General features: G+C 44.3%; 1 protein-coding gene across 1 annotated transcript in view; it reads right to left on the minus strand.

Annotated features, from left to right (window-relative positions):
- Positions 1-26,766, minus strand: part of gfra2b (GDNF family receptor alpha 2b) — a 162,438-nt gene that overhangs the window by 49,010 nt on the left and 86,662 nt on the right. The window lies entirely within an intron of this gene.

A 26,766-nucleotide genomic window follows, 5' to 3' on the forward strand; every position in this document is an offset into this window, starting at 1 on the left:
TCAGCATCAGTGCAGCTTCTTTGTTAACGAGCTGAGTTTCATTGAGTCTGATCTGTTTTACCTGAGTGCTGATTAAATGTGACTGACAGGCTGAGGTTTCTTCTCATGAGCGGCTTCATCCAAATACTGAACATCCTGAGTTTAATGGGTTTAAATGAAGCGCTCCCTGATCATGACCTGCTCCGTTTTTCACTCATGGAATTTATCAGAGTGGCTTTGCATGATTCACAGTTAAGAATCATCCTTCTGTATCATCCTGTTTCCTGATGGCCAACGTCTGGAAGCCTACTGAGGGACAGGACACAGTGTGTGTGTTCATTTCTTTACATTTACTTTATGCCGCCAATGTGTTCTTAGACTTTAATTAAACACTGGCCACTTTATTAGTTACTCCTTGTTAGGATGTGGATGGGCTCTTTTCATTCAGAGCTGCTTTAACTCAACAAGCTGCTGGAAACGTTCCTCAGACTTTGTTCCATGGTATGACATCATCATGACATCATCACACAGTTTCTGCAGGTGTGTTGCTGCCTTTGTGATGAAGGTGAAGGTGCTCTGTTGGACTGAGTGCAGCGAACTTGTCATGTTCAGAAACCAGACTGTGTTGTAAGTCTGAGTTTCTTGTTCTTACTGACAGGAATGACACAATGTGGTCTCCTGCTGCTGCAGCCCATCTGCTTGAAGGTTCTTCTGTAGACGTTGGTTGTAATGAGTACCTTTCTATCAGCAGTCTGCTGTTTCTCTTCTGACCTCTGAGCTCAGCAGGGCGTTTCCTCCCAGAGAGCTGATGTCTGTGATGGTGGTTGGTGGTAAAATCGCAGCAGATTAGCAGATTGTGCAACACTCAGACCAACAACCACGCCGCCCTCAGGCCCTTAAAGCAACTTTCTTATCATTCTGATGCTCAGTTTGAACTCGTGCTGCGCCACTCTGCAGATTGGTGTATATCCAACGCCAGGTAAATACAGGGCCAGTACCACTGATACCGATGCCAATAGTGATATTTTTAACTATTTCTACAGGCAGCTGCTGTTGAGGAGCGCAGTGTGTCCTGATTTATGAGATGAACCATCATCAGGTTGCAAATTCTGAAGGCATTTTAAGTATCACTAAATCACTGTAACTTTTACTTTTAAAATAAGGAGTTAACACAGTAAAACACACCTTCCAGCTTTTATTTTGAAACTGAGCTGAATGTAGAGTTGTCTGGCTCAGCGTCTGTAGTTTAACTGTGCTGCAGGCTGTAAATAAAGCAGACAGTCAGCACAGACATGTTTCATAGCTCATGTTCGGGGTGTAGAATTTTATTTAAAAAATTACTTATTTAACACGCTTCAGTGAGCTGCACATAGAGGATAGAAACAAAGCATCGATCTGATACTATCGATACCTGGACGAGACCACCTCTAGTTTGAATTTCAGCATGTTTGCACACCTAAAGGCTCTGAGCTGCTGCCGTGCAATTGGCTGATTAGACATCAGTGTTAACGAGGGGTTGAACAGGTGTACCTAATAAAATGGGCGGTGATTATGTATTTAATGGTGTTCTCAGAGACTGGGTGGGTGGGTCGTGATGTTTGCGGCTCTACCTGCAGCAGCAGAGCTGAGCACATGTCTGTTGCCCTCCAACATGATCAGGATCTACAGAACAACGACACCTTCTCGTCTCCAGGGCTACGGTGAGATCCAATCAAGCGTGTGAATGTCACACCAGCATGTCGAGTGTGAACACACACGTGTGGACACCATTAAGTCTCAGCCTAACACATCCAATCACACAACTCCAATGGAAAAGACAGCTGTATCTGCGGCTCAGGGACAGATCATGAAGCGTGGCATCATGACATTTCCCTCAGTGTTTTAGCAAATTTACATCAGTGACTGACAACGCCTCCAGTGCTGAGCAGAGAAATCAAAGGCTTCCTGTGAGGCAGAAAACTGGGCACGATCAATGAAACCCCAGAAAAAATAATCTCATGCAGAGAATCCTCGAAGGAGCGGAGCCTCCAAACCTCAGAAATATGACTTAAATTGGCTTTTCCTCGGTGGAGGTATGAGCTCAGTGCGCCAGTTTCTTTGTTTACACAAAAACCATCAAGCTGAACCTCCTCAGGTTGAGAGCAGCACGGGACACCGGATGCAGATTCATCCACTCTGGAAGAGTGGGGGATGATGTCAATACTGCAATCTCAAATACCTAACATGCTGTGCGCTAAACCGAAACCTTTTAAAAGTCACTTCTTTTAAGATGATTCAAATTCATTAGGAAAAGGTGGAGGTGGTGGATTTTTAGGTAACAGCTGGTCCCTGCAGGTCTTCAGCCTCAAAGCTGGGAACATTTATCTATATTACACCTTCAGACAACTTCACCTCCAACTCTGTCAGAGGTCCAGTTCCAGAAGGAAGTGACCTTGGATTTTCATATTTATGCCATCTAGCAAAAACCACTGTCAGTATTTTATACAGCAACAACATGCTTCTGCTTATCGCTGATGTCATTTGCTTCCATGAAGACCCTCAACCTGTGATTGCTGCTCAGATCTGCAGCTATGCAGCAGCATCGTTTCACCCTTTGAACTTCTGCACCGCGTCTGTGTCGATACGGCCGGAGTGAGCCGAGGTGATGGAGAGGACACCGCTGTGAGCTGCCATCATCTCTGACTGACACCTCACTAATTAAATATGAATGTGGTCACCATCAATGCACCTCTGCAGGGTCCTATCAGCATCTTCACACTGCATAAAACACACGCACACAGACGCAAACACACATACACAGACATACACACACGAACACACACACATAGTTACACGCACAGACACACACAAACAGACACACTCAGGCTCTCCGTGTGCTACACATGTAGAAGTTTACAGGATGGGATGCTCTCTGGTGGTTTAAAACATTTTATTATCAGTGACAGAGTCGGCCCTCATGGAACATGTTCTTCTTTGAGCTCAAACATCTACTGACAGAGTACAATACACACACACACACACACACACACACACACACACACACACACACACACACACACACACACACACACAGACACACAGACAGACACACACACACTAGCCGTTGTGTGTTTCCCAGAAAGCTCGAGCTGTTGAGGTGTTGCTTTGTGGCTCCATGAAAGCAGAAAGTCGAGCCATCGTGAAGACGTCTTCACCACCCACACGTCTTTCAGGAAACATCACTCATACTTTGAGTTTTTTCTCACACTTGTTAAATCTGATGCAGAAAAATAAAAACCAGAAGAAAGGTTAAACCCAGATCTGTTCCAGGTGCTTCCCTAACTCTCCTGTCAAGCCCTAAAGACTGTGGAATCATTCACATGTGAAGGAGTCAGGATGAGTTATTTGGAGCGAGTTGTCGGTTACTTATAAAGACCAATCAAGTTGCATGGGGAAACTGGACATGTTATCCTGCGGGAGTATTGTTTTTTAATTGTTCTCATTGTTCTCTACTCTGCTTCTATTTTGTGCTTTTACTTGCTGGTCAGCTTGTGGTTTTGGTTCTAAGGGTCTTAGCTGAATATTTACCCCGACACCTCCACAGCAGCATGTCAGGCAAACCCAAACCCACAGCAGGCTGTTGCTGGTTTGGGTTTGCAGAGGCTTTAAGGTTTGGGCATTGCCCACCCACAGATGTACTGAAAACTGACTTCTGATGAGGAAAAGAATCAATGATAAGGTCCTTCGACAGAAACTGATAATGTTTGAGAGGGTGAAGAGGCAGAGATGCTGTGACTGAGTGATGCTGCTTCATGCATAAACTGCACAACAGCCAGCGTCCTACATTCCCAGCAGATGTCTCGCTCATGCTAATGATCTGCAGAAAGTTTTTGTTTTAAGCACTTTCCCCAAAAACTTTGTCTGCCCATCATCTGAGTGCAGAGAGTGAGTCGTCTGGAAATGATGGAGCCGTCCACCGTCGAGCACATCCAAACTTTTCACTTTATCTAACTGAGCAGAAAACGTTTGACAGGCAGAGAGAGGAGGTGGAGGTGGAAGAGAAGTACGCTGAATGCAGAGCGATGAGCTGTAACTCTGTTTGTCTCCAACAGCAAACTTTGATCATACTTTTGGGTTGGTAGATCTTTCTACCAGATCAATCATGAATGAGCTGACCGGGCTGGCAGAGCTGATGATGAGGATGTTTCAGAGCCTCCTGAAGGGATCAACGATGTTGGAGAGGGCTGCTGATTCACTCGAAGGCAATTGGGTAGGATGTTGTTGACTGTAGTAGATGATGTTGTGCACGGCCTCAGTGTCTCCAACTCTGTAAATGTCTTACCTCGGAGCAACTCCCTGAGACTCGTTCCTATTCTCATTAAAAATTAACACTTTAATTATCTGGCTGCCCAGTTATTCACACAGCTACATGTCTGACTTATTTTGGAAGGTTGCTGCTTTGCCTGCTGATGGCGCTGAGCTGCAGATGTGACATGAAGTTGCTCTGATGCAAAAATAAACATTTGTATAAATTTGACTTTAATTTTCTCAAAATATTAAACTATACTATATCAATTGCTTTGATTTTGTTATTCATGCAAGTTTTTTGTTTTTTTATTCCATTAGATTCATTTCCTCATGAGGGGGCTTTGTGCTGTTGATAAAATTAGTCTGTCTTTGTCAGACGACATCTGTTCTCTGTTCTCTGTCACTGGTTCTCTTGTGGAAGACATACAGAACTTTTTGCAGTAAAGCAGAAGAAGAGCTGAAAGTTGATTGAAGTTCAGATAAAGGCAGTTAAAGGTACTGGGAGGTGCATGTTATGCAAAAAAACCTCTAAAATAAGTCTTTGTCCTTGAGCTGACAGCCACTTAAGGCCTAAAAGCCACTTCATCAGCGCAACATCAGCACCATTTAATAAGGTGAAAACAGATGACTGAGCCTACAACCAGGTGTTGGTCACACCTACTAGAGATATCCACACCAGTGATGCTGGGCAGCTAATGAGCTGATGAGGTAATCAGGTGCATTAAAGCCAGTATGCAAATATAACTGAGGACAGCGAGGCTGTTTGAACCTTTTTGACTTGCAGCTCATTTTCCAGCTTGAAGTTGCTTCATCACCCTGATCGGCCTGATATCACCTCTGCCTCCACAGCAGCTTTAGCAGCTAAACGCTTGCTGGCCTGGTTGGTTTCATTAAAGTTCAGCAGTTTGGAGTCGTTCTTGCTGAGCTGAATGTGGCGGAAACTCGACATCTTCATCCTTGACAGACAGCACAGATAAAGCCACAATGTGCTTATATTCCTGCAGGACAGCCGGAACATTCTCATTCTCCACATCCAAACAGCGCCGGCTTTGAAGTGGGACAAAACAGCAAGAGAACATGCACGAAGATTTAACAGCTTATGTCCAGAAATCGAAATGAAGGTAGCTCAGCGTCGCTGAGGTTTGTGCTGCGCTCGTTATGCACACTGTTTCACGGCACGTTCAGGGACATACAGAAAACTTGTGCTTCCAGCCCATGAATAATTTCTGAATTTATGCAGCCTTCTCAGTGTTTCCATAGCGCACTTAGTTAAATGGGCGTGTTTGGTCTCTGAGGGGCAGCTAACACCTCCTCACACCTGATTATATTGATTCTGTGAAATGAAGCAGGCTTCCTCCGCTCCACACGCACTCGTCTTAATTTTGTGGCTCTGCACAGCAGAGGCAGCTGCTCCCTCTGTCCAGATTAGAAACAGTCCATCACCTGGTTAGGCTGTCACTGTTAATATGACACTAAATTCTACATCAGCCTGAGGGAATGCATTATTATCAATTTAGAATCAGAATCCTCTTTAATGCTCTATAACTGAAGAAACAGTTTGGAAGCACAGAAAAGCTGCATAAAACCAAAAAAAGGCCACATTTGTTTTCAAAGGATGGCACAAAACAGCATAAAGTTGAGCAGAAGTTTTAATGATTAATGACATCACAAATCACTAATCATTAGTGATCTTAATGGGACATCTACGCAGGTGTACAGGAGGATGTTTCCATTTCTTCTCACAAGAACGTCATTATGAGAAAAAAATCATAAAGATCCTTGTTAATGCCTTCGCTGTACTTTTTATGCACTCCCTCTTCATGCTGCTCATTTGTTAAATAAAAGTTTGAAAGAAACTTTTCTGGGTCCCCTCAAACTTTTGAGGCATAAAAATAAAAGTTATTTAAAATGAGTAGTATGCACTATTAAAATATAAATTATGAGACTACAGCAGGGTGCCAGATTTCCACTGACTGTTGTGTAAAAGTGCTTCACATTGTGCATGTTGCACTTGGATGTGATAAAAAATAGCTGCTGGGATATTTTCATTAACTGTGAAATAACAGCTGCACATTTCAACAGAAACTCTGAGAGCTGCTTTTTTATGACTGACAACAGTTTTTGTTTTTAGGGACTTTTTTTTCTTTTCTTTTCTTTTTAACATGGAAGCTGCAGACACCAGTATTCACAGACTGGGGAGAGGACATGAATATGATGAAAAGCTGTGCATGTGATTTATTATGGAGCAATAACAAAGAAGAAAAACAGAAAAGCAGCAGAGGCAGCAGTGAGCCAGCCCCCATAGACTCCCATGTTAAATCTTTACAGTAAAAATAAACATGTTTACAGCCTGATACACAAACTTCTTGGTCTCTGTGGATAATTCTTTTTTTTTTTTTTTTACAACTTTATTTATAGTTTTCCAACAAAATAGTCCAGAATTTCTTACAAAAGTTGCGAACCCTACCCCCCACCCCCATCCAGGTGGCATCCCCACAACCAGGAAGCACAATACACACAACACAAAAAAAAAAAAAAAAAAGAAAAAAAAAAAAAAAAAAAGGGAGAAACACTCAAACCAATCTGTGACAGTCATTATAGCACCAACAGCCGGACCCCGGCACATGAGAGAAGAAACAAAGAAGAAAAAGGGAATAAAGAAATCCCAACAGTCAAAGTACGGGCATTGAGGAGACTATGGACAGCAGTCCGAGAAGAGAGCAAGAGCATAAATTACCAACAAGTAAAGAACAATAAATCAGGCAAAAGACAGACTCTTGACATGAGTTATGAACCGTGACCAGGTTTTGTCATATTTACTCTCCAAGCCGCGCACGGTATACCTAATTTTTTCCAGAGCTAATCCCAACATCACCTCTCTAATCCAATGGACGTAGGAAGGAGGGTTCGACGCCTTCCAGCTCAGCAGTATCAGACGGCGGGCATGCAACGAGGCAAAGGCTATGGCGTTTTTGTGGAGGGGAGAGAGTCTCAGCTCTTCCCGAGGTACACCGAAGATAGCTATCAAAGAGTCAGGCCGCAGTGTTTCACCCGATATAGCTGACAGTGATTGAAAAATTGATGTCCAGAAACCATACAGGGAGGGACATGACCAAAACATGTGCCCCAAAGAAACAGGAGAGTAATCACATCTAGGACAATTCGGTGCAACATCAGGGTACAGTTTAGACAGTCTGTCATTAGAATAGTGGAGCCTGTGGACGACCTTAAATTGAATCAGGCCATGTCTAATACAGAGAGAAGACGTATGTATACGCTGTATGGCTTTCTTCCAGATGTCTTCTGATATGAGTTCTCCAACCTCCCCTTCCCACGCCGCCTTAGGTTTGTCCCATGTATGAGGGCAGCTTTCAAGAATCAATGCATAAATCTTCGATATTGCTCTTTTAGTGGGCTGACTCACATTAAGAACTAGATACAGTAGGTCCTTAGAGGGCAGAGACGGGTACCCTGGGAGAAATTTAGAGGCAAAACTCCGAGCCTGAAGGTATCTGAAGTAGTGAGACTTTGGTAAGTTATGGTCTTCACACAAATATTTAAATGAGACAAAGCCATCCTCAGTGAAGAGATCTTGAAAGAAAACCAGACCGTTTCTGTGCCAGACTGCAAATGAATGATCTATTTGAGATGGTGTAAAAAGATGGTTGAACATTATCGGAGAAAAGCTACAAGTATTTGTCAAGTTAAAATGTTTCCTGAATTGACCCCAGATCTTAATTGAATTTTGAACCACCAAATTGGAGTTCAGCCCAGATGCTTTGACATTCAGTGGGAGAGGGGCAGTTAAGATCGAAATCGGAGAGATTGGGAGTGTAGCTCTCAGTTCCATGTCTGCCCAGACTGGACCCTCCCCATCCGCAAACATGGTTATCCAATATGTCAGCTTGACAATGTTAGCAGCCCAATAATAGAATAAGAAATTAGGTAAGCCCAAACCACCATCAGCTTTAGCTCTCTCCAGGCTTGCTCTCCTTATGCGTGCAGGTTTTTTGTTCCATATGAACAAAGAGACAAAGCGATCCAGCTGGGCAAAATAGGATTTGGGGAGAAAGATGGGGATCATTTGGAATAGATAAAGAAACCTGGGCATTACAGTCATCTTCACCACATTTATCCGTCCTGCCAGCGAAAGTGGAAGTTTTGACCACCTACCCAGATCAGATTTAGTACTGTCCAGAATAGACCTGTAGTTATACTGGAAAATAGTCTTAATCGAGCCAGCTATTTCCAGTCCCAAATATGTGAATTTGTCATTTTCAATTTTAAAAGGCAAATCGTCATAAGTGGTCTGTTTTGCCAGATTGTTCAATGGAAACAGTAAAGATTTTGATAAATTAACCTTATACCCCGATATGTTGCTGAACTCCCGCAGCCAGCGGAAAAGGTGGGGCATACTCCCAATTGGGTCTGATATCTGCAAAAGGAGATCATCAGCATAAAGCAGAGTTTTATGAGTTACCTCACCCCTGGATATACCTTTAATCCTCTCATCAGATCTGATAGCAATTGCCAGCGGTTCGATCGCAATGTCAAACAGGAAGGGTGACAGGCAACAGCCCTGCCTCGTCCCCCTGTAGAGCGAAAAATATTCCGAAATCAGACCATTTGTCCTGACTGCAGCCATAGGCGTTGAATATAGGACTTTAATCCATCTACAAAAAGTAGGTCCCATGCCGAATTTCTCCAGAACTGTGAAAAGGTAGGACCATTCGATTCTATCAAACGCCTTTTCAGCGTCAAGGCTCAGAATAACTTCCGGTTGTATTGTCGAATGGGGGGAGAATACCACATTAAACAGTCGTCTCACATTAAAAAATGACTGCCGTCCGGGAATGAAGCCCGTTTGGTCCTCATTAATAATGGTGGAAATAATAGGGTCCAACCGTAGTGCAAGAGTTTTGGTTAAAATCTTATAGTCACAGCACAAAAGACTTATTGGCCTGTATGAGCTACACTGTACAGGATCTTTATCTTTCTTTAGTAAGACTGAGATCGTGGCCTGGGTAAGCGTCTGCGGCAGATTGCCAGTAGCAAAAGATTCAGCATAAACTGATTCTAAAATAGGTGCGAGCTTCGAAGAGAATTCCTTGTAAAACTCCATGGGGAAACCGTCCGGACCTGGCGACCTTCCAGTCTGAGATAATTTAATAGCGTTCGTTATCTCTTCAATCGACAACGGCTGTTCCAAAGGCGACTGAGCGTCCGGAGAGAGCTTGGGAAGATCCAGCGAGTCAAGAAACGAGTAGATCTCGGATGAATTACTGCCCACCTCTGATTGATATAGGGTAGAGTAAAAATATTTGAACTGGTCATTAATGACTCGGGGGTCGTGAGATATCGAATCAGCACCTATTTCAATTCCCGAAATCACGCGCTCAGCTGACCGCTGTTTGAGCTGAAGTGCAAGGAGCCTCCCCGCTTTATCTCCATGCTCATAATATACCTGCCTGGATTTAAAAATATTTCTTTCGGCTCTCCATGTCATAAGCGTGTCAAATTCAGTTTGCAACAGTAATTTCTCCTTAAAAAGATCTGGCGTAGGTGAAAGAGCGTAACGCCTATCCATATCCGCAATCTTGTCAGCCAGTTCTTTAAGTTGTTTAGAGCGCTCCTTGTCTCTGTGTGCCACATAAGAAATAACTTGGCCCCTAATATAGGCTTTCATAGACTCCCACAAGACTCCCCTCGACACATCCTGGGTGTCATTAATTTCTAGAAAGAAGTCAATCTGATAGCTGAGAAACGTTTTAAAGCGTTCACATAAAAGTAATAGGGGGTCTAGCCGCCACGTTCGTTGGGGCGCTACATTACCTGGAAAAACCAGACCCATCTGCACAGGGCTATGATCTGACAACACTATACTGTGGTATTTGGTGCTGGAAATTAAGGGAAGTAGCTGGTTATCGACAATGAAGTAATCAATCCTGGAGTAACTATGATGTACAGGGGAAAAAAAGGAAAATTGCTTCGTAGATGGGTTTGTTGCACGCCAAGGGTCTGATAGGCCGTAAGAACGAAGTAGGGAATTAATAGCCACTGCTGCTGACGAGAGGGTGTTGCTCGACCTTACGCTTGATCGGTCCAGCTGGGGAGAAAGGACACAATTAAAGTCTCCACCTAGAATTAGTTTATAGGAGACAAGGTCTGGGAGAGTCGAAAAAAAATTAAGAAAGAACTGTGCGTTGTCCCAGTTAGGTCCATAAATATTAGCCAGTATTAGTGGTGTGTTAAACAGCTTGCCCACTACAACAACATATCTGCCATTAGGATCTGATATCACTTCAGAGTGTTCAAATGGAACCCCCTTCCTAATTAAGATTGCTGTTCCCCTGGCTTTGTAGTTAAAACGTGAATGATATATTTGTCCAATCCACTTACAACCTAATCTTTTTTGGGAGTTAGTATTTAAGTGTGTCTCCTGTAGAAACATCACGTCAGGTTTGAGCGATTTCAAATGACTAAATACCTTGCTTCTTTTAACCAAATTATTCAGCCCTTTGACGTTCCAGCTAATGAATGAGACCGATTTCTGTTGATTATTCACATTATCCAGAGTCATAGTGCCACAATCGATAATAGACTGATCCTGCACGTTGGTTATATCTCAGTGTTTCAGTGCCTGTTTGAGCCACAACATAAACCACAGATAAACCCAAAGCAAAACTAACAAAAACAAACAGATAGACATAGATAAACCTCTCACCATCCTGGACCCCTGGGCTGGTCTTCCACAAACCTGAGACTGCCCTGAAAACACTCCTCTCTCTCCTAGGCATATAACACGTTTACACTAGCTTAAACTCTTACATGAACTCAGCAAAGACAGAACAAAGTATAATAGGACCCTTGACTCAGCATCATTATTGCCGCATGCATGTCGGCACCCATCCACTTACAGGCCGGTACGGCTCTGAACACTCACGGTTGGAAAATAATCCCACAAGAAAGGGGTAAAACCCAATAAAAATAATGACACTGGTGATAAGAAAAAGGGGATTAATTAATCAGAATACATCAAAAAGCAAAATAAAAGCACTGTTGGGGTTATGGTGTCGGGCTGGAACTAAGACCAATGAGGATACCGAAGATATTCTGAAATAAAATATTCCCCAGGCCACATGACATCCACAGAAATCCCCAACATCTTATAGCTATACCTTGTCCAATCATAAAGGGCATCCAACCGTAGCGTGGCGACGTTCACCAGTCAATGCACAGCCTGTGCAGACTACCTCAATGGTAGCACGCAGCGTGTGATACTTGTTGTGGTCCGTGAATTAACTGTCACTCTCCCTCCGTCTCCCGCGGGCGCAGATTGGTCTCGACGTAGTGCCTTGCCTTGATCGGGTCTTCGAAAGACATCTGTTCGCCAGCCGGGGTCGTGATTTTCAATGTAGCTGGATACAGGAGACCATATTTCACTCCCGTACACCGGCGAAGCAATCTTCTCACCTCGGTAAAGGCCGATCTCTTCTTTCTAACGGTGGCCGAGTAATCTGGGTAGATGTAGAAACGCTTCCCATTACGGGTAATGGGACCTGCCCCCATGGCCTTTCGAAGAACATCCACTTTCTCCTGAAAATAGTGGAACTTGACGATTATCGGTCTCGGGGCATCTCCATCCTTTGGCCTCGGCTGCAGGCTCCTATGCGCCCGATCGAGCGTCGGCGTATAGTCGAGGGCGAGCGCTGTGGATAATTCTAACACCTTCATATCACTTGTACAGTGGGAGGATGTTTTTATAACTCACCTGTTAACTTGCACTGTGGTATAATTGCATGAATTTTGGTAAATTATCCAAATATTTGACATGGTGTCAGTGTCAAATACTGAAGGCATCCTTCAGTGTCACACAGAGAAGCAGAAAAGCTGTGGTTAAATGAGCACTAGACCTGCCATATGTATTAAGAGACTGAAGACTTCAAATAGCAGCATTTTTTGTTTTAGGAAACATGAGTCCACATATAAATGAGGGTTTTCTGGAAGCAGTAACCATCAGAGATCACCGTGAGTCACAAGAAAAGGGAACAGGGCATCACAGAGTGTTTTCTTGGGGCCGTGGCGTTCCACGGGGCTCTATTATTGATCCTCTACTTTTTACACATTTAAATCATGTTCTTGTTTGTCACAGCCCAAAACGTTTCCTCCTTTGTAACAATGTTATGGGGCAGAGTGTTTTTATAACTCACCTGTTTTAAGGCTTAAAGTTTGCATTATTAGGGGCGTGGCCTCTTTAACTAACAGGTGGATGGTGACAAAGGTGGCTGTAGCTGCTAGCTGTCTGCTAGGCTTTACCTAAACTGGACCTCTGGACCGTGTTTGTGCTGCTGGAGCCTTTTGGAGTTTTTTTTAATGACATCATGTGACCAATAGTATGACTGCTATGAGGTTACTGTGCTAACAGACCATGCAAGAAGAGCTCCAATTTAGGGGGGTGAGGCTTTAATTAGTAGGTATTAGCAGGTGACCACCATGCAAATGTTGAGCATTTAGAACAGATCATCATACACTAGTGTGCAGCAACAGTTCAGTTATGTCTGTCTTTTATATACCATCCATACCATCCATATATACCAGTCAGCAAAGCCTGCCTCCACGTGTCATTCATGAACTGGACTTTCTTGTTAAACTTAACTTTAACATCAGCTTTGAACTAAGAGTAGAGAAAAGCTCCATGAATTAAAGATGTACAGGAAAGCACTTTTCCCACTACTGCAGACGAAAAGATTTCCAAACCTGACTCAGGTAAAACGTTTAAATCCTTCCTCACTTCAAACTGCTTCACACCACAGCGCTGCAGAGCACTGATTGTGTGCTAGCACAAGCTGAATACATAACAGAGCCGCTTCCTCCTCCTTCAGAGTGACTGTTTCATTAGAGTCTGTCTCGCTGTTTAACCCTCTCGACCCACGGTGTCTTCCTCCCTCTACCCGGCTCTCTCTACCTTCCAGCAGAGAAGAAGAAGAAGAAGGAATGATATGAGCGCAATGTTTGAAGAGGAGCAGATATATATAGAGAGAAAGAGAGCGAGTATCCAGGGCAGGAGTGCGGGCCAATTAGAGAGTTGCCCTAGGTTGTCCTGTTATCTTCCTCACACACAGTCTCAACAGGATATACACACAGAGCCCCGCTCAGGGCTATACGCGCGCGCGTGCACGCACGCACGCACGCAGACACACACACACACACACACACACATAATGTTTTATTAAAACACTGCTCCAGTGTCCGTTATAGATATATACACACCACGGAGACACGATCTAACGAGGTCAGAAACAGAACTGGAGGGAGGATGTGGGCGTAGGAGAGAGCGAACAAGCGGGGAGATGAAGGGGAAAAGGAAAAGAGGTCGAGCTGTGACAGAGTGAGAAGATGAAGACAAGAAGGGAAGATGTGACTGCAGCAGGATGGAGCACACCCACACCACCTGCAGCTCTGTCAGCTCCACCTTTCACAGGTGACCCCAAACAGCCTGAGGAGCATTTCTGTGGTACACCGGGAGGTTCGCACCTGCATTCAGCTTCATGTGGTGGAAGAATGATCCACCACCCACACAAACAACCTGCAGTCACAGCTACTGAGTCTGACTGGCTTAGCTCTTTGACTTTCTAAACTCGACATGTGACAAGTCTGTACCCCTAATGAAGAGTTCTGACACCTCCACATGTATGAGTGAAGATGTGTTCTGAGCACCATTTGAAGAGTTGCCGGGTTTTTGTGAGTGTAGCTACACTAATTTCTGAACAAACCCAGGCATGTGGTTCTTTAAGCACCCTGAAATACAACAGAAACCTCGCAGCTCAGCAAACAGCTTCAAGGGTTCCTGCTAGCAGGCTCTCAAGACTTAATGAGTTAATCATTTTACATGTGACAGAATATCATACCACAACAAGTTCTCCAAACTTCATACGGACACTACTTACCATGTCCGAGTCTAAATCCTCCTTCACTCCCTAAAAATAACTCTGAGTTAAAAAATAAAATGATGAGTGTCTGTGCTTCCAGCTGTTTCAGTAAAGTTCATTCTGACTGAACTAACAAACAACATACAGCACTGCTGTGCCTAAACTAGATTATATAAGAATGGATTAACTGCTGGCTAGCTACCTGCAAAATGGAGGATGAGGGTTACTCAGTAAAGGGTTAGGGTTCCTGATGGGCAGAGACGAACACCGCCACATGACAGGAAGACAATGCCGAAAACAGAGAAACCAGGTGAGAGAACATACGAGATGATCCATCCACAGCAGAAGGTCTGTCATTAATCTGCTGGATTACTTGCTTTGCAAACGTCCTGATTTTGAGCTGGGCACAGGTGGCAACACGTGGCAGCTGTTAGAGTACAGTCACATGATCATCAGCCAGAGCAGAGTGAAGACACGACAGCAACACACTGGGTCCCCGGTTCAAAGGCAACGGTTGCTATAACTGTGGTCTCCAACCGGTGTTCATATGAGCCTCTCATCTCTCACAGCGAGCATCACTTTGGAGCTGACAGCTCCAAACTGGTTGCCTTGGTGTTCAGTCAGCCTCTCTGAGGCTCTGTGTGACATAACGGGCGACCGTGGCTCAGGGGGTTGGGAAGCGTATCTGTAACCGGAAGGTCGCCGGTTCGATCCCTGGGCTCTCTGTCCTGGTCGTTGTGTCCTTGGGCAAGACACTTTACCCTACTTGCCTACTGGTGCTGGCCAGAGGGGCCGATGGCGCGAAATGGCAGCCTCGCTTCTGTCAGTCTCCCCCAGGGCAGCTGTGGCTACAACCATAGCTTGCCTCCACCAGTGTATGAATGCGAGAGTGAATGAATAGTGGCATTGTAAAGCACTTTGGGTGCCTTGAAAAGCGCTATATAAATCCAATCCATTATTATTATAACTATGACCAGCAAACTACGAATCACAGAGAATTTCAACAACCATATTTTCGTTGTAAGCCAATGAGTAAAAACTATGTGTGGTTCATTACATAACACTCAGAAAGTCTGTTTTAATTATGGAAGTGTTGAACTCTTAAATGAAGAACACTTTAATTTTGTCTTGTAAATATTTAAATATCACATGTTGTATTTGGGCTGCTGGTCTCCAAAGAGTAGCTGTGCTGCATCGTGTAGCACCGGGCTAATCCTCATCCTAATCCAAATCCTAATGCCAGTGCTAATCCTAATGTCCCCATTAAAGTCAGAATCAAACGGCTTTCTGTAACTATCGTGCTTTTCACACATTTTTCATTAGTTCATGCTGTTGTTGTGTCGACCTGACGGCGGCATGTCCAGCTGCCTGCTGCTGCTACACAGAACGTTCAGTGAGATTAAACCTAATCTGCTAATTTCATTATGACTGTGAAAGAGCAAAACACAGGAAATATGCTTACTCTGGCAAGTTTTTACTAAAAAAAAAAAAACGAAGGGGGTTGAAAAATGCACATTAACAGAATTTTTCTGGTGTGTTGGTTTGACAGATGACTGACAAGGTGTGATGCGTCAAACAGGGACGAGTCAGGCAAATTCAACAAAGGGAAGGAAGCTGAAAGAAGCCATTTCATCTCTTTTCCTTAAAAACAACCTGAAGGGGTTTGAAGTGTCAAATGATGTTGGAAATAAACTGAAATGTAACCTCTGAAAGCAGATAAACAACACAGGAGGATAAAAGTTTAGCTGTTAAAGCACTGTGGCAGCCAGAAAACTGCTCTTGAATCGAAATGAACTCTAAAACAAACTGTTAAAGACAAGTTTTCTTTCTTCTTAAAAACAGAGGCCGGGGAGGGTGCGAGCACTTAATCACTTAAAGCAGAGGAACTCACAGATTAAAGGACTTAGTGAAAAAGTTGAAATGAAGGTTCAGTTCAGTTCAGTTCAGTTCATTTTTATTTCAAACATTTCAAACATGTGCCTTCACAATCATTACAAAATATCATTCCATTATTTGTTTGAAAAGGAGTAGGCTGAAGTATTTACTAATTTGTCCCTACCCCCTCAAGTTTTACCTCTCATTCATTAAATTTTTTTTTGTCTTAAATTAAACAAACAACATATGAAACATATGAAACATATGAAGTAAAACAAAACATAACATACATAAATCAAAACAAGAAATTAGCAAGCCCCACCACAGTATAGTTTCTTTCATATGAAAAATACAGAATGTGTATATTTGCAGATACACAAGTTATGGAAAAACAACAACCAAAACAAAATAAAAAAAACAAAAAAGAACCGCAACACCATTTCCAGCAAGGTCAAAACAGGGATTCAGAGATAAGTTTAGGTGGAGCAGAAACTAGAAACTGAAACTTAGGCTGAAGTGGAAGAAGAAATCCAGACGCAGTGGAGCGGGAGTCAGCTCATGTCCCAGAGCTGAGGAAGTGATGGTGAAAGGTACAGGTGCAGGTGAGATGTAGCATGCTGCAGGGACTTCAGCGGATAAGCTGTGTGCTGATGGAGTAATGACATGTAAGCAGCTTCCGGTTGCGCCGTAAGATGGCTGCACCGACGAGAGCTCCCAGTCATCTCAGCAAAAATGTTATTATTTATTTTGTACTGCTTTCAATTTCTGTGCGCACAGCGCGATCATACACTCGGTATGACAGACAAACGCTTCTGGAGCTACATTCGTCAGCCAGTTCGGACTTTACAGCAAATCTCCAGTCTCTGGACAAGAAACTTGACGAGCTGCGTGCACGGATTAAACACCAACAAGACATCAGCAACTGCTGCGTTCTGGCCTTCACAGAGACATGGCTGGAGCCCAGCGTCCCCAACTGCGCCATCACGCCGGATGGATTCACTTTTTACCGGGGAGACCGAACGAAGGACTCAGGCAAGAAAAGGGGAGGAGGGGTGTGCTTTATGGTTAACTCCTTGTGGGCTAGAGATGTGTGTATCTTAAAAACTTACTGCTCTCAGAGCCTCGAGCTGCTGACCAAAAAAAAAATTAAAGTCAGGCCTTTTTGCCTCCCAAGGGAGTTCAGCTCAGTTCTCCTCTCAGCTGTTTACATTCCCCCACATGCTGATAAAGCTGCTGCTATGGACGAACTGTATGACATCATTACTGGACTTGAGAACAAAAATCCAGAAGCTGCCTTTATTGTGCTGGGAGACTTCAACAGAGCCAACATGAAGAAGGTTCTCCCCAAATACTATCAGCACATCTCTTTCCCCACAAGAGGTGATCAAACATTGGACCACTGTTACACTCCATTCAAAGAGTGCTACAAACCCCTCCTCCGCCCAGCTTTTGGTAAGGCAGACCATTGTTCCATACTGCTGCTGCCTGCATACAGACAAAGACTGAAACAGGAAAAACCAGCTTCCAGGGTTATTTACAAATGGGACAGTGAGGCTGAGGAGGTCCTGCAGGACTGCTTTGACACAACTGACTGGCAGATATTTGTGGATGCAGCTGATGGCAACATCAATGAACTCACAGACTCTGTCATTGGATATATTGGAAAGTGCATGGATGATACCATCACAAAAACCACTGTCCGCATATATCCAAATCAGAAACCCTGGGTAAATAAAGACGTTCGCGCCAAGCTAAAAGTGCGGACCTCTGCCTTTAACTCCGGGGATGCTGATGCATATAAAGCAGCCAGGTACGACCTCCAAAAGTCCATAAAAAAGGCCAGAAAGGACTACAGGGACAAAATGGAGTCCAGCTACCACAGCTTTGACACCAGGCGACTGTGGAATGGACTGCGCAGCATCACTGACTACAAGAAGGTCAACACAGTCAGTGTTCAGCCCACTGCATCTCTTGCAGACGAGCTTAACAACTTCTATGCTCATTTTGACGCGGACAACAGAGAGCAGATCCTCTACCCTCAGGAGGACAGTGAGGCTGCAACTTTAACTCTGAAAACAGAAGCTGTGAGGTGGACCTTTAAAAAGGTAAATCCTCACAAAGCTCCAGGACCAGACGGCATCCCAGACCGGCTACTCAGAGTGTGTGCAGGCGAGCTGGCAGAGGTGTTCACCAACATCTTCAACCTCTCCCTGAGGCAGTCAGTGGTCCCCACGTCCCTCAAAGCATCCACCATCATTCCCGTTCCCAAAAAATCAGTGGTCTCCTGTCTGAATGACTACCGTCCTGTTGCACTGACATCCGTCATCATGAAGTGCCTGGAGCGCTTGGTCAAAGGTCACATCTGCTCCTCCCTCCCTGACACACTGGACCCTCTTCAGTTTGCCTATCGGACAAACAGAGCCACAGAGGATGCCATCGCCCTGGCAACGCACACCACCCTCACTCACCTGGAGAAAGGGAATACATATGCAAGGATGCTCTTCATCGACTACAGCTCGGCATTTAACACCATCATCCCCCAAAACTTGCCACGAAGCTCGTCGACCTTGGGCTGGGAACACCGATCTGCAGATGGATTCTAAACTTCCTCACAAACAGGCCCCAGGTGGTGAGAGTTGGTAAACACACCTCCTCATCACTCATCCTAAACACAGGTACGCCACAGGGTTGTGTGCTTAGCCCCCTCCTATATTCCCTGTTCACACACGACTGTGTTGCTAAACACGTGTCCAACATCATCATCAAGTTTGCGGATGACACAACCATCGTAGGCCTCATCACAGGCAATGATGAGACGACCTATAGAGAGGAGGTGATGGCGCTGTACGAGTGGTGTCTGGAAAATAACCTGACTCTCAACATCAGCAAAACTAGAGAGATTTTAGTGGACTACCGGAAACGACCAGTCAGGGAACACCAGCCCAGCCACATCAACGGTGTCAAGGTCGAAAGGGTCAGCAGCTTCAAGTTCCTTGGAGTCAACATCACAGAGGACCCTTCACACAGACACTGCTATCAGGAAAGCTCGCCAGCAACTTTACTTACTGAGGAGGCTGAGGAAGTTTAGCATGAACGCCAACATCACCTACATTTTTACAGGTGTGCAATTGAGAGCTTGCTGACGAGCTGCATCACAGTTTGGTACGGAAGCTGCTCTGCCAGCAGCCGTAAATCACTACAGAGGGTGGTGAAGGCAGCAGAGCACATCACTGGCATGAGGCTTCCTGCCATTCAGGACATTTATCTCCAGCGATGCCTCCGTAAAGCACACAGCAAGGACCACAGCCACCTCAGCTCTTCTCCTTGTTACCATCTGGCAGACGTTACAGGAGCCTGTCTGCTCAGACTACAAGACTCAAAAACAGTTTTTACCACCAAGCCATACGACACCTCAACCACAACACTTAAACACACACAACACAGTCCACAGGACGCACTCAGAAGCTACCCTGCAGCTTCACAAGTACTCTGTTTAATCTGCACTGGTCACTCCACTTCATTGTTATTGATATTTATGTTTAAAAAGTGCAATACTGTAATTTTCTGCTGCTCATTCCTGTGCAATATCCCATCTGCCCCCCGTCATATTTCTTTTCAAGATTTTCTTATTTAATCACTAGTGTACATATATTTATATTTATAGATACATATATATTTAGTCATCTTTTCTCTTTTACCATGTCGCTCTAATATTTTTCTCCTTACTATTTTTCTATTTTCTTTATTATTTTCTTTTATTATATTTTCTCCTACCGTACCATGCTGCTGAGTTACTGCTGCTGTCAAACACATTTCATTGCAATGTTGACCCTGTGCTAACTTGCATATGACAAATAAAACTGAAACTGAACTGAACTGAGATCATGAGTCAGGTGACAGCGATCAGACTCCACTCGAGACTCCACTGGTCTCCATCCAGTGCTGTGGTGCAGACGAGCTCTGTGATCTGGGTCACAGTTGGAGCTTTCAGACGTAGACAGGGGTCAGAGGTGATGCTCTGTGCATCCTATCAGAGTCTGCATAAACGTTTGAGGTCCAACAGCTCGTCTGTTGGATCGGACCACACAGCCAGCCTTCACTCCCTATGTGCATCAGTGAGACGCCCGTGACCCTGGGTCACCGCTGTTCCTTCCTTGAGTCATTCTGATAGATCCCGCCCCTGCAGACCAGGAACGCCAACAGTGCTGCAGGTTTGGAGATGTTCTGACCCAAACTGCACCCAAAATCTTCTTCTAATATCAACTCTGAGGACAACATGTTCACCTGCTCTCTGCTAGATCCCGCCCACTACCAATAGCCATGATGGAGAGCAGTCGCAGCGCTAGGCCTGAGGATCCTGCATGCTGACATCCCTGCAGCACCTTACCTGGCTGTCCTCTGACCTCAGCACCGTTCAGTTATATGTTCGGCTAACAGTGAGTGACCCCCTCTATATTAAACATAATTTCTCACTTTACTGTGATGATGCAGTGAACAGCTGCAGGGAACTGTCTGAAGTCAGAGTGAATCTCAGAAAAACCCACTTACCTCCTCTGAACGTGGAGGACGCTGGGCGGACGCTGGGCGGACGGTGTCCTGCGCGAGCGCACAGACGAAGCTGCGTCAGAGGAAACGTCTTCCTCCCCTGTGGTTAAATTATCTGCCCCTCTCTCCATTCTGCTGCCATCAACTCTCCTCACTTTCTGCTTTTCCAAGCTCTCGTCTCACATTTCTCCTCCTCTCTTATCATCTCCACTCCTCTCGGTTTTCTTTCCTCCCGTTGCTCCCTCCGGACCTCTGGCGTCACTGTTTCCATGTCCTTTCCTCTATCTATCCTTTCATATTCTCTTGTCTCACCTCCTTTGTCTTTCTTTCTGTCCCTCTCATATCTCTTCCAGATATAATTGAGCCCAAGCTGAAGTTGAAGTGAGGACAGCTGCATCTTTGCTGTGTCTTTGTATTGTTGTTTCAGATGTAAACGTGGACTCTGAACAGGCTCAGACCTTGATCAGGTCAGACAGCTGAATAAGGGGAAACATCTGGAGCTGTAGAGTCTCTGAAAACATGCAGAGGGGTGTAATGAATGCAGATTAGGGGCTTTAGAGATGAAGATGAAGAAGATGAAGAGCCCTTTATATGGGTGAGTGGTGATGATGAGCCTGGCCATCAGCTGCAGCGTGATTGTGTCTGATTAAGTGAATCATGCAGTCTCTGAATCATCAGCACAAAGAGGAAACAAACAAGCTGTATTTAAACCACACGACCGTATACGGATGCTTTTCAAAGTAAAACATTACAATAAATCCAACATTAAAGTGACCACACAGAGACTCTAACTGCTGCTTTTTAGATTCCACAGTAAGTGCATCTAAACACCATTAAAAGTTGAATACATGCAACACTTTATTTACAACTACAGTATTTCATTTTAAGCTAATTAAAAGAGTTAACTTGAGCTAAAATGTTATCCATGACGCTGAGCTGCAGATGTTCAGATGTTCACTGGGAGTCCATCAGAGTCCCAGAGGCTGAGATGGTTTGAAGATGTGCAGAGGAGGGAGGGTAGAGGATTAAGGTGGAGCTGCAGGGAGGAGGAAGGAGTGAAGGAGGACATGAAGAGGGCTGGTGAGACAGAGGAGGATGCTGGGATAGCTAAAGGAGAAGAACTGAAATTTTATAACAGGATGTTATAAAGTTATAAATGTTATAATTTTTAACAGAGTGTTATAAGTTAGTGAAATGCACCCTGGGAGTTGTAGTTGTTCACAGGATTTTTAATTAGAGATTTTCTAAAACACTGAGCTTCGTGCTTGTCTGGTGAGGTGATGTAACGTACAAGTTAAAGGAAGTTTCATTGTTTGAGGGTCAAAGCAAGTTTTGGTAAACTTAAATTCTGCCCTGGGTCCCAACCTGATCAGCCTAACACCAAACTCCTCCATCAGAGTGAACCTAACAGAGTTTGACTCAGACAAACTCTCAAGTTGCTTCTGTTGCATTATAATCACAGCTGCTGCTTCTGTGGGCTTTGCTCTGCACATTTCCATCTATGGGAGGATGAACTCTCAGCTCAGTGGCTGCTGTGTAAACTGAGTCTGACAGCAGCCTCTGGGTCTTTCTGCAGGTCTCTGTCCAGCATCAGCTTCACTTACAACACCTGACAGTGTAACACTACCGGCTGCTCACTAAAGTATTCTCTCATATCAGATCACATACCTGTTACAGCGCCGCCTCTCTTGCTGCTTAATGACTGCCTTACTTTGTAAGACACCAGAGCTGCTGTCAGTTTATCACCTTTTGTGTCTGTGAACACAACATTTCATCCAAACTCAAAGTTTACCAACCCATCTATCCACCCACCCACCCGCCCATCCATCTGCACATCCATCTACAAATTAGGGTTGTGCGATATGACCAAAATCTCATATCCCGATATAAGACATTTATTATCCCGACAACAATACATATCACAAAAACTTTACATTTTCTGTAAAGTTTGTGAATCTCGGGTTATTTACCGTAATTGTCGGGCTATAAGCCGCTACTTTTTGCACAAGCTTTGAACCCTGCGGCTTTTAGTCAGGTGCGGCTTTTCTATGGATTGTCCATGATTTTTGTCATATCGTAAGACGATTTGTTTTGTTTGTCCCGCTGTCGTACGGCACTACGTTGCCTGGCGGAAGGGCATGTGATCAGACACACAGCATCGGGGTTCAAGAGTGGTATGTTGGTCACATGTCCATCCGCCAGGCAACATAGTGCCGTACAAAGTAGCGCAAAAAACAAACTTCAAAGTAGCGCTACGCGCTCAGCGGGAGGCGTGGATGATGAGCGGCGATAAACTTGCGAAAAGTACTTATTTAACTCTGTTACTTTTTCTGTCTCAGTAACTTTACCTTACTGGGTTACTTTGTCAGATTCTGTGTTGCTGAGTTTGACCTAAATATTCTGTTATAGGTTGCACATGAATTTTGCAACTTTTAGGAATAAAGTATATCATCACTGCTTTGCTAACACACCCCTCCACCCTGACCTCCACTCTGTGCTGATTTTGTGATTCTGGGGAGCTTTGCTGTCCCATGTTTCAAATGTGATGAATGATGACTGACTAAGGGACACCGCCCTATCGTGCCTCTTTGACTCTCCAGATCTTCAAAATAAGCTTCATGCTTTATTCAGTGAGACCTGAAAGCAGTGACTGAGACCATGAACTCATCAGGATGATGTTCACTGAGCTCAGAGATCAGGGGAGTGGGAGGCTCAATCGCTCAAAGACTTCTATACAATCAGACAGCCAGAGGAGTCGCCCCCTGCTGGCCATCAGAGAAATTGCCACTATAAGACAACTGTGCAGTGGATGGCTACCTACATGCATGTTTCATGTGTTCAGGTTATGGCTGCACTGGACTGATGTAGTGCAGACAGAGGAAAAGGTAGCAGGTAAAGTGGGCTTGGCCTTTATTGGAGGTGACCTCAGGTTGGCCCGAGAACTTGATGGATGGACCACATATCTACATTTGCTGTGGACTGCTGCAAGTACATCAGTTGCTCGCAAAGGACAATTTGACTTCATTCATGTTTCTACTGACATGACAGGAGCTGCCTCGTGCTGGGCATCAGGAGGAACGCAGGTTTAAGGCGCTTCAGTCTGCAGACCCACAAGCTTTGCCCATTTTTTCCGCCTCTGGTGGCGGCGCTCCGAGAATGCAAACAGAGAGTTTGTTTAGAGGAGATAACAATATTTAAATTTTATAATCAGGTTTGCAGCTGCTTGTATGAGCTGAATCATTACAGCTCTAATTCGCTGCACACGCTAAAGTATTCTCACTGCGCCTCGAGTCTGCAAACAGTTAACAAGTTCTCGAGTACACACACTCACACACACACCGTATTCACAAAAACTCTGTCACGCTTAGCCTTTCCCTCCAATCAATTTGCGACACTCTTGTCTGAAACGTACTTTAATGTTCCAGGGCTCTTTCTTCTTGCCACTGCTGTTTAACACACTTCTATATGATCCTCTTATCCCCCCACCCCCGTCGTCTTTTATCAGCATGGAGCATTCGAGCTTCTCTCGCTGCACATCTTCACATCATGCAGTCAGACTCCTGATGACAGGTGATTGGACTGCAAGCCGGCCCCTCCCCCCACGCGCCTGTCCTGCACGCGTGCAAAGGAGCGGCCACAGATTAATGTTGTGTTTGGTGACGTCGTGTTAGAGGAAATAAGGGAAACTTTACACAACACCTGCACCAGTGTCCTCTGTGTGTCTGTGTGTGTGCACCGTGTTTACATGACTTTGTGAGGACCAAAAATTGCTACTATAGTTGCAACTTATGGGGACAAAGTGTTCGTCCTCACGAGTCTGAAGACATTTTTGAGACTCAAAATGTGGTTTCAGTGTCAGGGTTACAGGTAGGTTAGGATTATGGTTAGGGTTAGACATTCATTTTTGATGTTTAGGGTAAGCAGCTAAGGAAAGGGTTATGTCATTTAGATGTCCTCACTAAGATATGAAGACAAGTGTGTGTGTGTGTGTGTGTGTGTGCGCGTGCGTGCGTGTGTGTGTGTGTGTGTGTGTGTGTGTGTGTGTGTGTGTGTGTGTGTGTGTGAAAGAGAGTTTGTGAAAGAGAGTGTGAGTGTGTTAGGAACAGAAAGTGCTTTTGAAGCTGTGTTGGTTGCAGCACTCCTGCGTTGACCGTGTTGTTTGGACTCGTGTTAATCTGAGAGAGCAGAAGCCAATTTACAGAGCCGTGAGTCTATTTCACAGATGTTTGACCACACACACACACACTAACATACACACACACACACACACACACACACACACACACACACACAGAAAGAAAGTGTAAATGACGCTGTATCGCTCAGGGCGTCTGACATTTAAACACTCCTCAGAAACGTGTGAGACCGAGACGGAGAGCCATGCACAGCTTTAATGGAGTCCTGCTAACATGCTGACAGAGAGTGAAAAACACATTTTTAATACATCGATTCATTTAAGTGCATCTTTTCATGAAATCCTTCATCGATGGCATCCAAAAACATCCTTTCCATGTTTTATTTTTTGGTGCTGGCTCATTGCATGAGGATAAAGAAGATAACTCTGCAGGGATCCTGTGGTGATGATAACTGAGTCATCAGCAGCCGTGATATCAACAGCGAGGAGGTTCTTTGGAACGTATGAAGGAGAAGACTGAACACACACATCCAACAGTTTCACTCAGTGACTGCAGGGCGTCTGAACCTCACAAGCAGCTTTCAGCACCTTACATGACCCTGGTAGATTTAGTGCCTGAGCCTAACCGCTTCGCTGTTCTCATTTCATCCTTCAAACATTCCTGATGAGCAACTATGCGTTACATATGCCTCAAGAAAAACCAATACTTTACCAAAATCAGTTTATTGAAACTCATTTAAAATTTTTGCCATTTGCACTTCAGGGCATCTGAGAAGCCCAGGTGGTACCAACAGTCATGTGACACATGATACAAAACTAGGATAGGTCCTAAAAACTCCCTGAAAAGCCTTTCAGTTATTCAAAATGCTGCAGCAAGAGCAGATTTCTCCTATATTGGCTTCCCTTCATTGGCTCCCTGTTAAATCCAGAATTCAAAATCCTGCTCCTCACATACAAGGTGCTGAATAATCAGGCTCCGTTTTATTTTAATGACCTTATAGTACCACATAACCCCATTAGAGCGCTTTGCTTTGCTCTCACACTGCAGGCCTACTTGTTGTTCCTAGAATTTTTAAAAGTAGAATGGAACCAGCTTGCAGTTTGGATTCAGGAGACAGACACTATCTCTACTTTTAAGATTAGGCTTCAAACTTTCCTTTTTAATAAAGCATATAGTTAGGACAGGATCAGGTGACCCTGAATCCTCCCTTAGTTATGTTGCAATAGGTGTAGGCTGCTGGGGGATTCCCATGATGCATTGAGTGTTTCTTCTTCACTCAGTATGTGTTTATACATCTCTGCATTTAATCATTAGTTATTATTAATCTCTGGCTCTCTTCCACAGTGTGTCTTTGTCCTGTCTTCCTTCTCTCTCCCCAATCGGTCGCAGCAGATGGCCCCGCCCCTCCCTGAGCCTGGTACTGCTGAAGGTTTCTTCCTGTTAAATGGAAGTTTTTCCTTCTCAATGTCACCAAAGTGCTTGCTCATAGTCTGATTGTTGGGTTTTCTCTGTATTATTATAGTGTCTTTATCTCACAACAGAAAGCATCTAGAGGTGACTGCTGTTGTGATTTGGTGCTGTATAAATAAAGTTTAATTATGTTAATAGAGGTGAGGATAAGTGAGATTCATATACCAGGACATGTGGGTGTATTTCATTATCCTGCCATGGTCTCACTCTGGATGTTTTATAGTTAGAAACAACACGTAACTCTGCCACTGATCTCACACAACACTATGATTACACACACACAGCAGCACTCTCCACAAAGAGATGTGCTAATCAGAGCTTTTTATTGGCCACTAAACGAGCCACACCACCCACACCTGTGTGCTTTAAACAAAAGACTGCATGACGTTCCAAATCTGTGAATACTTTAAACTTTCCACGGCAGACGTTTCCACAGAGGTGCAGTGAAAAGCAACAGAAACGTAACAGCGGGAAAAAACTTGAAACTCTCCAAAAAATACTTATGAGCAATTTTGCAGCATTTTTTCTGCATTTAATAAACTTAA

Source organism: Copadichromis virginalis, linkage group LG7, assembly GCF_057382275.1.
Source record: "Copadichromis virginalis isolate Kocher_CV1m ecotype Utaka linkage group LG7, C_Virginalis_male_GT1.1, whole genome shotgun sequence".
Taxonomy (NCBI): domain Eukaryota; kingdom Metazoa; phylum Chordata; class Actinopteri; order Cichliformes; family Cichlidae; genus Copadichromis; species Copadichromis virginalis.